The sequence below is a fragment of the Pristis pectinata genome, chromosome 16, assembly GCF_009764475.1.
Source record: "Pristis pectinata isolate sPriPec2 chromosome 16, sPriPec2.1.pri, whole genome shotgun sequence".
NCBI lineage: Eukaryota > Metazoa > Chordata > Chondrichthyes > Rhinopristiformes > Pristidae > Pristis > Pristis pectinata.
In genome coordinates, this window is record NC_067420.1 from 30,644,695 (window position 1) to 30,657,801 (window position 13,107).

General features: G+C 37.4%; 1 protein-coding gene across 3 annotated transcripts in view; it reads left to right on the forward strand.

The window, feature by feature from the left end:
• LOC127578703 (disks large-associated protein 4-like) overlaps positions 1-13,107 on the forward strand; it is a 435,166-nt gene that overhangs the window by 11,057 nt on the left and 411,002 nt on the right. For 2 of the 3 annotated variants that reach the window (XM_052031018.1, XM_052031017.1), the window contains exon 2: positions 12,950-13,012. The gene's annotated coding sequence lies outside the window, so the exon portion shown is untranslated. Of the gene's footprint in view, positions 1-12,949; positions 13,018-13,107 lie in introns of all 3 variants that reach the window. The other variant, XM_052031016.1, reaches the window with a different exon arrangement.

A 13,107-nucleotide genomic window follows, 5' to 3' on the forward strand; every position in this document is an offset into this window, starting at 1 on the left:
TTTTTCTCAATTTCACATTACAGCAATGTAAAGGGCATTTGTCATTTCATACATTACAAGGTAAACAAATTATCTGTAACCTATTAAATAAAGCACTTTGGTGGAAGAATAGTTCAGTGCATAATGGTCAATACTCTGCCAATAGGAAAACAAAACATAAAATATTGGAAAGGATTTGGAGCACCAAAACTCAATTATAATAAAATTAAGCAATTAAGTATTTGATGACAGACATTTCAATTATTCCTTTCTCTCTATCATTGAGATGTGTTAAAAGTTTGGGAATTAATGCAGTCATACAGCATGGAAATGGGCCGTTTGGTCCACACTGACCATCACATGCCTATTTACACTAATTCTTCACTAATCCCACTTTATTCTCCTCACATTCCCATCAGATCCATCCAGATCCTAACACTTAACCTGCCAACCTGTACACCTTTTGGGATGTGGGAGGAAACTGGAGCACACAGAGGAAATCCACGTGGTTACAGTGAGAACTCCACTCAGCACTGTAGGTCAGGATCGAACCCAGGTTGCTGGAGCCATGAGCCAGCTGCTCGACTAGCTGTGCTAATGTGTCATCTACAATGTTATTCATGAATAAATTACCCCATAAATTCAAGGGAAGAGCTGATTTACACTGATTTACACTGTGAATCCCTAGAGCTTGAAATGCTGGGAACACTGGTTATATTTTCTTTGTTTATAGTTCACATTTCCAGCATCAGCAGTTTTTTGTTCTTTAATCTTTAGAACTTGTTAGTCAGTTTACCTTCGTCAAATGGCAGTTTCTCATCCTCAAGAATTTGCTAGATTTTTGCATAATTTTACATTGAACCTGGTGTAGTATGTCAGTGTAGGTAATTATCAATGACGCTACCGTTTCTTGATGTGAAAGGGAACAGTTTTAAACTTTTGAATCTCATTCCTGCACCTGTGGTAAATAGCTGTTAGAGGTTTAAAAATGACTTTTTTAACTTTTCCTTTCTGTTCTTTTTCAGTCTCCTCAACCTGAATTTTCTTTGCATGCTAATTCTCATTCTGAACCCAAGTTGCTATGAACACACCCTCGGGCTCTGCAGTTATTACAAAATATTTTTTAAATTATGCTTTATCTTCTAATGTCACCCCTGTTTGTCTGCTTTAAATGGATTATTAATTTCACATTTATCCCAGTTTAAAAGTATGAAAAGCAATTTAGAGAGTATTCTCTGAATGATGTATGAAATATAAATGGTATAAATTAAATATGTGCAAGGTATTTTTTTTAATATTTCTTTTCTATTCAGTATTTGCAGGGAGATTTTTGAGCTCAAGGTATGATAAATCTTGAGTTATATCTTGAGGAAAAATTATCTCTGGGCAGCACAGTGGTGCTACAGCTAGTGCTGCTGCATCACAGTTCCAGTGACCTGGGTTCAATCCTGACCTGTGGTGAAAGGTGGACCTTGCATATTTTCCCTGTAATTGTGTTGGATTCCCCAGTGTTCCCGTTTCCTCCCACATCCCAAAGATAAACTGGGCGTTAGGTTAATTGGCTACTATAAATTACCCCTAGTGTTGGTGGTGCTAAGAAAATCTGGTCGTAGTTTGATGGGCATGTGAAAATAAATAGGTTACAAGGAAATTGGATGCTATTCAAGAGGAACTATCAGAACTTTTTCAGCAATATTAGATGAAAATCTGAAAAAAAGACCAGGAGTAGTAGTATTAATACACTACAGATTTTGTTGTCTAAAAGTAGCCGTCTACCTTGCCAGGGCTGTAATAGTTTAAGATATATATTTAAAACTTGTTGAGTTGTCACATGCTAGTGTAACAATATCTCCTGGTTTCCCATTGTTTTCCTATGGAGCAGTCAGCACAAGTACTGAAATTATCTAACATAAGTAATCTGTGCAATTTAAATAACTATCATGGCAACCCATCTTGCGTGGAGATGGTTTTTTTTATCACATAAGTTTTTATTTTTATTTCTTTTTGTCTGAAAACTTCCTGTCCACTTGGGTTGTTGTACCAGTTTTCAGAGAGCTTGTTAGCGCGACGCTATTACAGCGCCAGCAATCGGGGTTCGATTCCCGTCACTGTCTGTAAGGAGTTTGTACGTTCTCCCATGTCTGCGTGGGTTTCCTCTGGGTGCTCTGGTTTCCTCCCACATTCCAAAGGCATACGGGTGGGTTAATTTGGGTTTAAAATGGGCGGCGCGGACTCGTTGGGCCAGAAGGGCCTGTTACCACGCTGTAAATAAAATATTTAAAAAAATTTTAAAAATTTAAATTTATCAATCTCAGCATCATTGGGCAATGTATATTCACAAAGAAATGAAGTTGACAAGCATAGTTGATCAATGAAAATGTAGATTTCTGCTACAACATGGTAATCTAGCTTTTACGTACGATCCAGTGCAACTGAGAACGGGAGATTGAAGGTCCCTTTTCTAATATAAAATTTATTTCAGCACTGCTGAGCAACTTTGAACTGCCCAGTTTAATGATGGTTGTAGAAATTTGCATGAGTTATAGCAGTGAAGTGATAGTTATTTGTTTGTTTTTTGCAGGAAACTTTGAGGGTTATGGAGCCTGGGTTTGTCATATTTATCTGGCTTCTTATGGCTCAGTGACAGTAATTGACCTTGTATCACAAGTTAACTCATCAATGATAATTCTGTCCAATGTCAGGAATGAAAATGTATATGTAATTGTTAAACTACCATCCTTAGGAATGTTGATCAATTATTTTTAAGCAAATTCTTTAACTAACCAATTGCATAGATCCAAAATCATTCCTGACATGCTTGTTAGGAAATGAATTTAAATTTTGTTTTCTTTTCCTTATTAGTTAATAATCTTTTCCAGATTTTGTTGAACTCTGCACTGAGCTGCATTTGAATTTTGATTGACCGGATAATTAGAGGCAAGAAATATTATTAAATTCTCTTTCCTGTTACATCTCATGAAAGCTGTAAAAGTGCAAAGTTAGTGGTGAAGTGAAGGTTACTTGTAATAGGAAACATTTAACAGGTGTTTTCAATAAACAGCACCAAGGCTACCAACTTGACAATGACTGGTAATTTAGAGACCTGTGTGTTTCGATGTATATGTGACTAATAAAGATATCTTATAATCCATAGAATATAAATTCAAGTTACTCGCAATGCAGTTTGAGAATTTGGATTTTGTTTTTTAAGGACTGAAAAATGAACATGTCAGTTACTGTTAATGAAAGTAGATGATGAAACATCCAACTAATTCATTGACGCAAGATTCTGCAGATGCTGGAATCTGGAGCAACGCACACAAAATGCTGGAGGAACGTCCAGGAATGCTGGATGACCTGCTGAGTTCCTCCAGCATTTTGTGTGTGTTGCAACTAATTCACTATTCTTTTCAGGCAAAGAAATCTGCTGTTAAATTTTCTGGCCCATTTGTGACTCTAGTCCCACACCAATCTGGATGATTTTAACTACCCTCTGAAGTGGCATAGTTAACCATTGGGTCACAACAATCTGTCCAGGTTGACTAGAGACACATAATAGATCTCGGCCTTGTCAGCAACATCAATACACTGAGAATGAATGAAAAGAAATGTATTTTAAAGTGAGATCATGAAAAAGCCGTGGAAAACATTTTCTTTTTGAGGGAGAAGAGAAAGATCTGTGTCACTTTCATCATGATTGCATTAATTTATTCCACCTTGGCTGGAAGTGTTGCTTGCTCGGCCAGCATTCATTGCCCATTCCTCACTGTCCCTGAACAGACTGGCTTGATTAACCATTTCAGAGAGTCAACCAATTTAATGGACCAAGTTAAGGATGGCAGCTTTTCCTTTCCAAAAGGCAATAATAGAACCAGGTGGGGTTTTATGTCAATCTGGTGGTAGTGTGGGTGCAGGATATAGTTGTTGATAATTTTTCATTCTAGATTTATTCAATTACTTGAATTTAAATCCCTCAGTTGTTCTATCTTACATCCCCAGATCAATAGTCCAGGCTTCTGATTCTCAATCCAATGCCTTTACCACTGTGCCGTTGCATTCTTTAAATACAAGACCCAATCAAACATTTCAACATAATTTATATAATCACCTTGTATTTTTACAATCCAAGACAGTTAGCTGGAAATTAGGTTGCAAAGATCCTTTTTTTGTGCTATGCAATTATGTTTCTGTGAAAAACAAACTGTGAATGAAAATCAGTGCCTTAAAGTGGTTTGTGAAGTCTGCAATTATTGCATTGGGTTCCCTCGTGCATCTGCAGTGTCAATCATGGAGGACTCCAGACACATGCAAAGTGCTGTCCAATAACATACAGCACACATCTGAATGCAACCTCCAGGATATTAATTTGCATTAGCTGTCTTTGGACGACTACTGTCGATATGTAATCCCTGCTTCTCAGCTTGTCACCGGATACCCATGTGATCCTGACTCAAAGGTTCTCTTATGTTTTGTTTCAACTGATCCTTCTGTGCTCTGCCATGCTTCCTCCCCCATACCAACAGTACCAACCCTCATTATCATCCCCTCCCCAGTTCACAATAGCCACCCGACAAAACACCAGCATCCCTATCAACTGATCAGCTGACCCATCTATCCCAAACCTATGCACTAACCTGGACCCATCCTTCCTCTTGACCAGAAATCACATGGTTTATTTCACCAACCCCCTTCTACAACCCAAAATGATAGTTGAACTCATCACTACAGGCACTTTGGAAATTCTGGGCCTGTGTTCCTGTGAAACAGCAGTTTATATATTATTTTTCTGTGTCAGTACCATCTGACAGATACTGACAAACTTCCAGGAGCTTCTTGTCCTAATTTCCAAAGGATATTTTTGGCAGCTTCTCAGATGAAAACAGTAGCTTTCGTTGCAGCAATTTTTTTTAAATTAGTGAACAGCCACTTTGAGCATGCTAATGAACAAATGCTTGGCAATTTAGAAAGTGAAAACTATTGATAAGAACCTTATGATCTAATGGTTTTAGAATTAAGGGGTGTAGAATCAGGATGTGGGCTTGGCCAGTTAAGAATGACTTGAGTAGAAATTTCTTTATTCAGTGTGTCATTTTGGAATTCTCTCTGCCAGAAGGCCTTGGATACGGTGTTGTTAATTATATTCAAGACTGAGATGTGTAGGTGTTTGTACATTAAGGAAATAAAGGAATATGGTGATTGGTCAGAAAAGTGAATGTAATTATGGGATTGGTCATGGTCTTCTTGAATGGGAGACCATGCTTATTTTGGCCAACTCCAGTTTCGAATTCTTATGTTGTTAATGCCAATGGAAATTTGTTTGTGACCCAAGATTAAACATTTCCTGACAATAAAGACAAAGGCATCATTACATTTTGTGAGTGCAGTCAAAAGGCAACAATTAGTATGGTTGCCTTTTGAACAATACTCAAATTGCCACAACACTCTAGTCATTTGTGTGTGTGTGTGCACGTGTGGGATCTTGTGTTGCTCAGTGCTGGTTTAGAATTGATAACTCAAATAATTTTGGCAGAGAAATATCAATTCTTTTTAATATAACAGCAGATATTAATGTATCACAGTATTTGACAGTTTCGGAAAATAACCTACGTCTTTTTAATAGTTCAGAAGATAATGGAAAAGAGAGACTATCAGGAAATGTAATCTGTTTCACAGCAAATTTGAATATAATCCCAAATAATCCTGAAATAAAAGACATTTGATAGTCTGTGCATTGATGGTTTAATAGCCTTCTAAGCAACAAATGTTGCACCATTACTGGTGTTGGTGTGTTTTATTGAAGATTATACTACTGAGCTATTTTATTCTGGCACGTTACTGAACTGATTTACTAGGTGGAATTAACCTGACTAAATAATAGAAAATTGTATAGAACAATACATCTAAATGGGAAAATCTACAAGGGATTTTGTGATGCACGTTTTATCTTTTAATAAAACGTAAGATCCAAGCTTGAATCCTGAACATCGCTCAATACTTTCATTGATTTTTGCTGTTTAAGAGTGCAGTGACACAAAGAAAGAAACAACTGATTATAATTGTCCTCATGATATACTTAGCCTCCAGTGGGACCAAGGATGTGACCAAATTTTCTTAACCCAGAATAGTGTGGTGTTCATTCTTGTAAAATGGGCTGTAAATTTAGAAAAGATATCTTGTGTAGAATTCACACCGCAGAAAAGGGTCATTTGGCCCACAGTCCTGTGCAGGTGTTTGTGCCCAACCTTGAACTCCACCAATCCTGGTTTTTTGCTTATTGTCACAGATCTTGATTTCCTTCTCCTTCATGTGCTTGCATAATTTCTCATTAAATGCATCAGTGCTATTTACTTCCACTGCTCTGTGGAAACGAGAACAGCTTCCTCACCAATCATTGGATAAAGATTTTTTTTGTCTGTATTCCTTGTGGATTCAATAATGACTAACTTGGATTTATGAGCCCCCCCCCCCCCCCCCCCCCCCCCCCCCCATTTTGGACACCATACACTTCATTGCTCCACCCCACTGTCCCCACAAATTGAAACAACCAAACCATTCCATAATTTTAAGGGTCATTTTCAGGTTACTATTGAGTACGTTATTTGGAGTCCAAGGGTATTCAATGACTGTACCCCTGCAAATTTGTTGTTCTAGTATGTGATAAGTAACTGACATCTACTTGTTAAATAGTTTGAGAAAAAATATCTGAATATAAATAATTTCTATGGACATTTTTCTGATCAACTGAAGCATCCTGAATGGAAAGATTGCTTTTTCTGTTTCTCAAGAGTCTCTGCTGGTCTTTTGTTTGAAATGCTGCAGAAAATTGGGTAACCTCTTCCAAAACTCCACCTGAATCTCATTTTGAAGAATGCTATTGGATCTTCTACTGGTTAAAAACAAAATAGACCTAAACAAATGTCATTTCTGTTGTGATAGCACATATCAGTTACCAAACAATCTTATTTTTATGATGGTTTCAAAGGGGACTTGAATTAAGCTGCTGATTGATTCTCTCCAGTTTTGAAAGGTGAAATGAATCATTCATCAAAAAAAATTACATTGCACTTGGCATTTTAAAAATGCCCATTTTTTAGACAACTCTGAAAATCATCTATTACTGATTTTTCAGATGCAAAAAGAATAAACATGGGCAATGGAGATTAATTTCCTCATGGTTTACTCAGTGGCAGTGATTATTTGAGCTGAATGCTGATTTAAGATTTTCATGAACAGATCGATTATAACTGGTATAAATGAGTGCACTCGTTGTTGCCTCAAAATATGACCAGCCTTGAGCTCAATAAATCCTTCAACAAAGTCTAAAGATATTGGTTCTTGAGTACTTACTGCCAATCAGCAAATATGATTCAATGGAATTTCTGCAAAGAAAGGTTCCTGCAGCAGAGGAAGAATGCATCCAATTAATCTCTCTCTACTGCATATGGTTAATGCACTGAGCATTTCCATTCTTTATTTTATAAAAGGGACATAGAAGCACAGGAGAAGGTGCAGAAAAGATTTATTAGAATGATAGCTGAATTAAGAAGTTGTACCTATCAGGAAAGGTGGAAGAGACCGATGATTTTTGTTTCCAATGAGAGAGGAGACTGAGGTCTAGTGGAAATCTTTAAGATTAGAGGAGGATTTGAACAGCTGGATGGAGGGAAAATTTCTTGCGGAAAAGACCGGAGCTGGGATCATCAACTGAATGGGGATTCTGATGGTGTGCCAAGTCTGACGTGACATGCGGACTCTAGCAATGCAGCAGAGTAACTTTGCAGGCACCCGTCACTTGGCTCATCTCAGAATTAGAGCAAGTTGGTTTTAGTCTGGGACTTACTTACCTAGGAGTGACTGAATGCTGGCAACTTACTTCGGAATTGTAGATGTAGAAGGGGAAGCCACTGATGGGGAAGGAAATAGCAGAATATGCTAATAGGGTTAAACGAAGATGGTTGCAAGGAGGTTCATGTGGAGCATAAATACCAGTGTGAGCATATGACCAAATGGACTATTTCTGTGCTGAAAATTCTTTGCAAAATGTAGAAGATTGAAATTAAAAATGATCAAGTCCAGGAAACTATGAACAGGTTAAAGGTTGGAAAAAAAAGTTTTGTAAATTCAGAGTTCTGTGTAAAATTTTCATGGTCCAAGTTACCGTATTATTTAAGTTGTCACATTACAAACAGTAGGACAATTTGTGTTAATAGTGCTTATGGTTGTAGCCTGCTGCTTTGAAATATTAGTCAGTGGATTCTAACCATGACTCCATGATATGTGTGTGAAATTTTCACTTCTGGGAATACATAATACATTTTAGTTTCACAAATTTTTTGGAAGGATTTTTTACATTTTGTTTGTAATATAGGCAGAATGTGAATGAGTAAGTAGACAATTTTTTATCATCTTGGCCCTTTTCATATATCAACAATAATTTACCAAGGACTATAATAGCACATTGCTACTTTGACAGTAAGCACATGCAAAGTGACTGGTGGACAAGTGAAAATAAGTGTTGTTTAAAAATAGTACTTTGTATTCAATTTTTGGAATCAAACCAAATTTATTCAAAATGCAAATTGAGAATTTGTACAAATTCACTTGTATTTTTATGCAGATAACAATTTTCCTGATGGGTAGTGAATGAACAAACGTTTATATATATTGTTTATTGCAATCTCAGGATGCACCAAAGAGCTTCATAATGAATATGACACTCTTGGAAGTTTAGTAAAGGTAGAAGGTATGGCAGTAAATTGTGGACTGCAAAATCTTCCAACAATGAGAGAATTTACCATTTAGATTCCTCAATGTGATGATTGAGCGATAAGTACTGACTAGTGCAGAAGAAAAGGCTTCTGTTCATCTTAAATAGCTCCAAGGGATGTTTTACATTCACAGGAGATGGTAAACCTGGCTTTGCCATTTGATGTTTCATCGAAACCATGACACCTTTATCCTTGCAGCACTACTTCAGTGCTGTGCCAGTCCATTTCAAATATATGCCAGTTCTCTGCATTGGGACCTGAACTCCTGATCTGCTAACTTGGGTGAGAGTTCAGCCACTGAATCAAAGTTGACACCCAAGTCCTGATCATCTGGATTACATTCTGGGTATGCAGGTGAAGTTAAGGAAAACTGAAGTCATGATTGTGTCTTTATGATCTCTAGTCAGATGCCTGGACACTGGCAGAATCACTAATTTTCCTCAGATTTGCCAATGTCCATTTATAGCCACACTCAAGTTCTTTCATGTGTTACAGACCAGGCCCAATGCCATCATTGTCCTCTTCCTTGTCACTTTACAAAGCACTGTTCAGATGCTGAGAACTGATCAGAGGTTCCTTGTTTTCATGCCTGCTGATATTTAAAACAGATGAGAAATCATTCATTAGCCAATAAGAGTGTGGAATTTCAATAATCTATCTTTTGTGCACTCACTGGATTTGGTGGAATTGCTTTAATTTTAGAGAGGAAAATTAATACATTTTGCATGTAATATTTATGAACTATAATCTTTGTAAGGGTTCTATAAGTGCATGTAAGTACAAGAAGAATATCATAATCTCAAGGCACTTGTGAAATCTTCCCAGTTTTTATATGGAGGAATCCCTGTAGAGATGAGTGAAAACTTTAAGGTGGTAGCTCTGTGACCAATAGAGTACCGAAGGGGGAGAAGAAGATAATTCTAACTTCCAAAAACAGATTTATGCATCACACACTACTACAAGGTGATTGGCAACCTTGCTTGTGGTAAGGAAAGTGGTGCTGAGCTAAAGTATCTGCCTTGATTTCATTGAATGGTGGAGCAGGTTGAATGGTCTCCTTTTATTTCTATAAAGTTTTCCCTTTGGCCCTTCATCATAATCTGTTGGCTAAAGCATACAGTCTGCAGTGTTAGATGTGGGGTGGGGGATGGATGGTGGGGTGCAGTTGATGCCTTACAATTGGTGGAAATGTGATTGTCATTCCCAGAAATACTTGGATAATGCTTGCTGCCAGATTCTAGGCCAAGAAAATAGGCCCAGGAGGTAATACATCAGCCCAAGTCAAGCTATGGCCTCTCTTGTGTTTATGCCCTGATTTCAAATGTCAGAGCTGAAACACAAAACATCTCGCAGAAGGTTTTACGTTCTCCTTTAAACTTCAGTGGATACCTTTTATACACTTTAAAATGCTGTTTCCCAAAGGCCTGGAAATACTCTGAACACGGTCTCATACATTTAATATGTACCTTGGAGCATTTGGGTCAATCTTGACAATCAGATGACACCAGGTCTATTTGTTTCTATCCACACACAAGACTCATTCATATTTTCGCATCAACAATAAAACTGTGTCATTGCGACAGGATTAGTCCTTATGGCTGTCTTGTAATTGGACCTCACTGTGAAAGGTGTTAACCATCCCTTTTTTAAAGAGTTTTATCAAAGTCAAAAGAAAAACAAAATGCACAGCTTATTCTGATTCTTCAAGGGGGATGTGTAGAAAATGTGCTGCCTTTCAGGATATTTTAATTTACTTTTAAAAGATCTAACCCTTGCAGTATTTAATGGAAACAGGGTTTTACATTTTTAGCAGTTATAAAATATTGTATCTGTGTTGGGTTAGTGGTGAATCTGAGGTTGTGGTATGTTTGATGTAAGAGCAATGGTTGCTATTTCTGATAAGATTTCCTCTGTTCTTTGTCATGATGTTGCCATTTTAGAGTTGACAAATACACGCATGCCTTCTGGGATTTTATGTATGAGTGAAAACTGGGGATGATCTGCCTTTGTTTATGTCTTTATCTATTACAATCCCTCATCGTATCCAGATTGCTTGGGCAGTCACATTATACTAGTAAAATGTTAATGTATGCAAGGTTGCTGCTATGAAAAGGGACAGTTAATTGCTTAGAGTATTGGTGATTCAGAAATGTTTGGGTATCAAAGGTATCAGTTCATGCTCTGTCTGCTTGGAAGATTTCATTGATTTTTTTTAAAGAAGTGTACCTGTATGTTTGACTGCTTCCTTCAACAAGCCTGCAGTTCATTCAGTTCATCTGTCTTTTCGGTCAGGTCTTCAGAATGAAACCTATTGGGGTAGAAATTCATTCTTAATCTGCAGCACTAGATGCAGAATATAGTGGCAGATGTGCATAACAGCCCGATTTTAAAATTCAAAAATCCATTGGTTAGTGGAACTGAATTTTGGAAGTTGAACACAACAGCTGCTACTGTATTCTAAGTTTAGTGATTTGGATGGTGGTGGAGCATGCTATGACTTTGAGACGTCTAAATATTGGTACAGTATTGGAAACCGGCTTAATGCATCAGTGACAATAAATGACTGAATTTCTATTTTACCTTCTGACTTGTATATTTTGCCCTTAATACATTTACTAGTTGTAATGGTGGAGGACAGTGCTAATAACCCAAAGGCCACAAACCAATACCAATTTCGAATAACAATCTTTTAAAAATAATAAGCTTAATCCCTCTCATGAGTGGCAATGTATTAGTTTAGTTTTTAAAAAAAAAGTTTAAACACAGGCAAGTCACCAGGACCCAATGGCTTGCACCCAAGGGTTTTAAAGGAAGTAACAGCAGATAATGTTGAAGATATTCAACATTCACTGAGTTCTGGGTAGGTACCAACAGATTGGAAAATGACAAAAGTGACTTCACTGTTCAAGAAGGGAGGGAGACAAAAAACAGGAATCTATGGGCCTGTTTGCTTAATCTCTGTTGTTAGCAAGATGCTGGGTCTATAGTCAAGGAAGAAGTAGCCGGTCATTCAGAGAAGCTTTATGTAATCAAACAAAGGCAATATGTTTTTATGAAAGGTAAATCGTGTTTGATAAATTTGATAAAGTTATTCAAGAATATAACAAAGTTGATAGTTGTGTATTTGGATTTCCAGAAGGCATTTGACAAGGTGCCACATAAAAGGCTGGTGCACAGGAGCTCATGGTATTGGGGGAAGTATTTTAGCATGTTTTGATGACTGATTGTGACATGGAAGAGTCTGCATAAATGGGTCTATTTCAGGCTGGAATAATGTAACTCATGGACTGCTGCAAATGGTCCTCAATTATTTACGATTTATAGTAATGACCCAGAGGAGGGGGCAGGGTGTAAAGTAACCAAGTTTGCTGATGACGTGAAAATAAGTAGGAGAAAATGTTGCATTGAGGATATTTAGATGCTGCATCAGGATATAGGTTGAGTGAGAGAGAGAAAGCTTGGCAAATGGAGTTTAATGTGGAAAGTGTGAGGTCATGCACTTCTGTAGGACTAATCAAAAGGCAGACTATTAAATGGAGAGAAACGGCCCTCAGAACTCAATATTGAATTTAACAGTTTCAGATAGGCAGCCTTTCCTGTTTGTGGCAGAACGGTTATGATGCAAGGCCATCCACTTGTATCATTAACTCAGTTCTTCTCTCTCCACAGATGCTACCTGATCTGCTGAGTGTTTCCAACATCCTTTTATTTCAGATTATCAGAAACTGCAGTGTTCTATATCTTAGTTTTTGTGGGGGTTTTTTGTCTACTGCTCTCATTCATCTTGGTCTGTTCACACTTCCTTCCGATAAATCAGCTGTGATTTATAAGCATCCATCACACTCTCTTAGGTGCCGTCAACGGCAATTGTGTCACTTGGACAGTCTTCGTCTCCACCCATTTACAGACATTCACTCCTTCCCCTCTCTGCAACGTAAACCTTGCTTGTTTTCTCATATTTCCAGTTCTGAGGAAAGTCATTGATCTGAAACATTAACCCAGTTTCTCTTTCCACTACTGCTGCCTGACCTGCTGAGTATCTCCAGCATTTTTTGTTTGTATGTGAATATGAGCAATTGCTGTAGTTTACGGTTCAGGTTATCTTTTGAATGTAAGGTCAAATATAACATAAATTTGCACAACCAGTCTTTTGCTGAACATTGTGCACCATAATTTATGGTTTTCTTTCACTCTTGTTGCAGGAAATTCAATTGTGCATGAGAATTCAAGACATTTCCCAAACAACAGCTTCTTGTGAATTTCAGGTGAAGTGAGTGAATTTTTAAAAACAAAATTAATAACGTTCTATGGTAGAATTACTTGTCAAAGGAATGTTGTTCTGTTACTTTACAGAGATGTT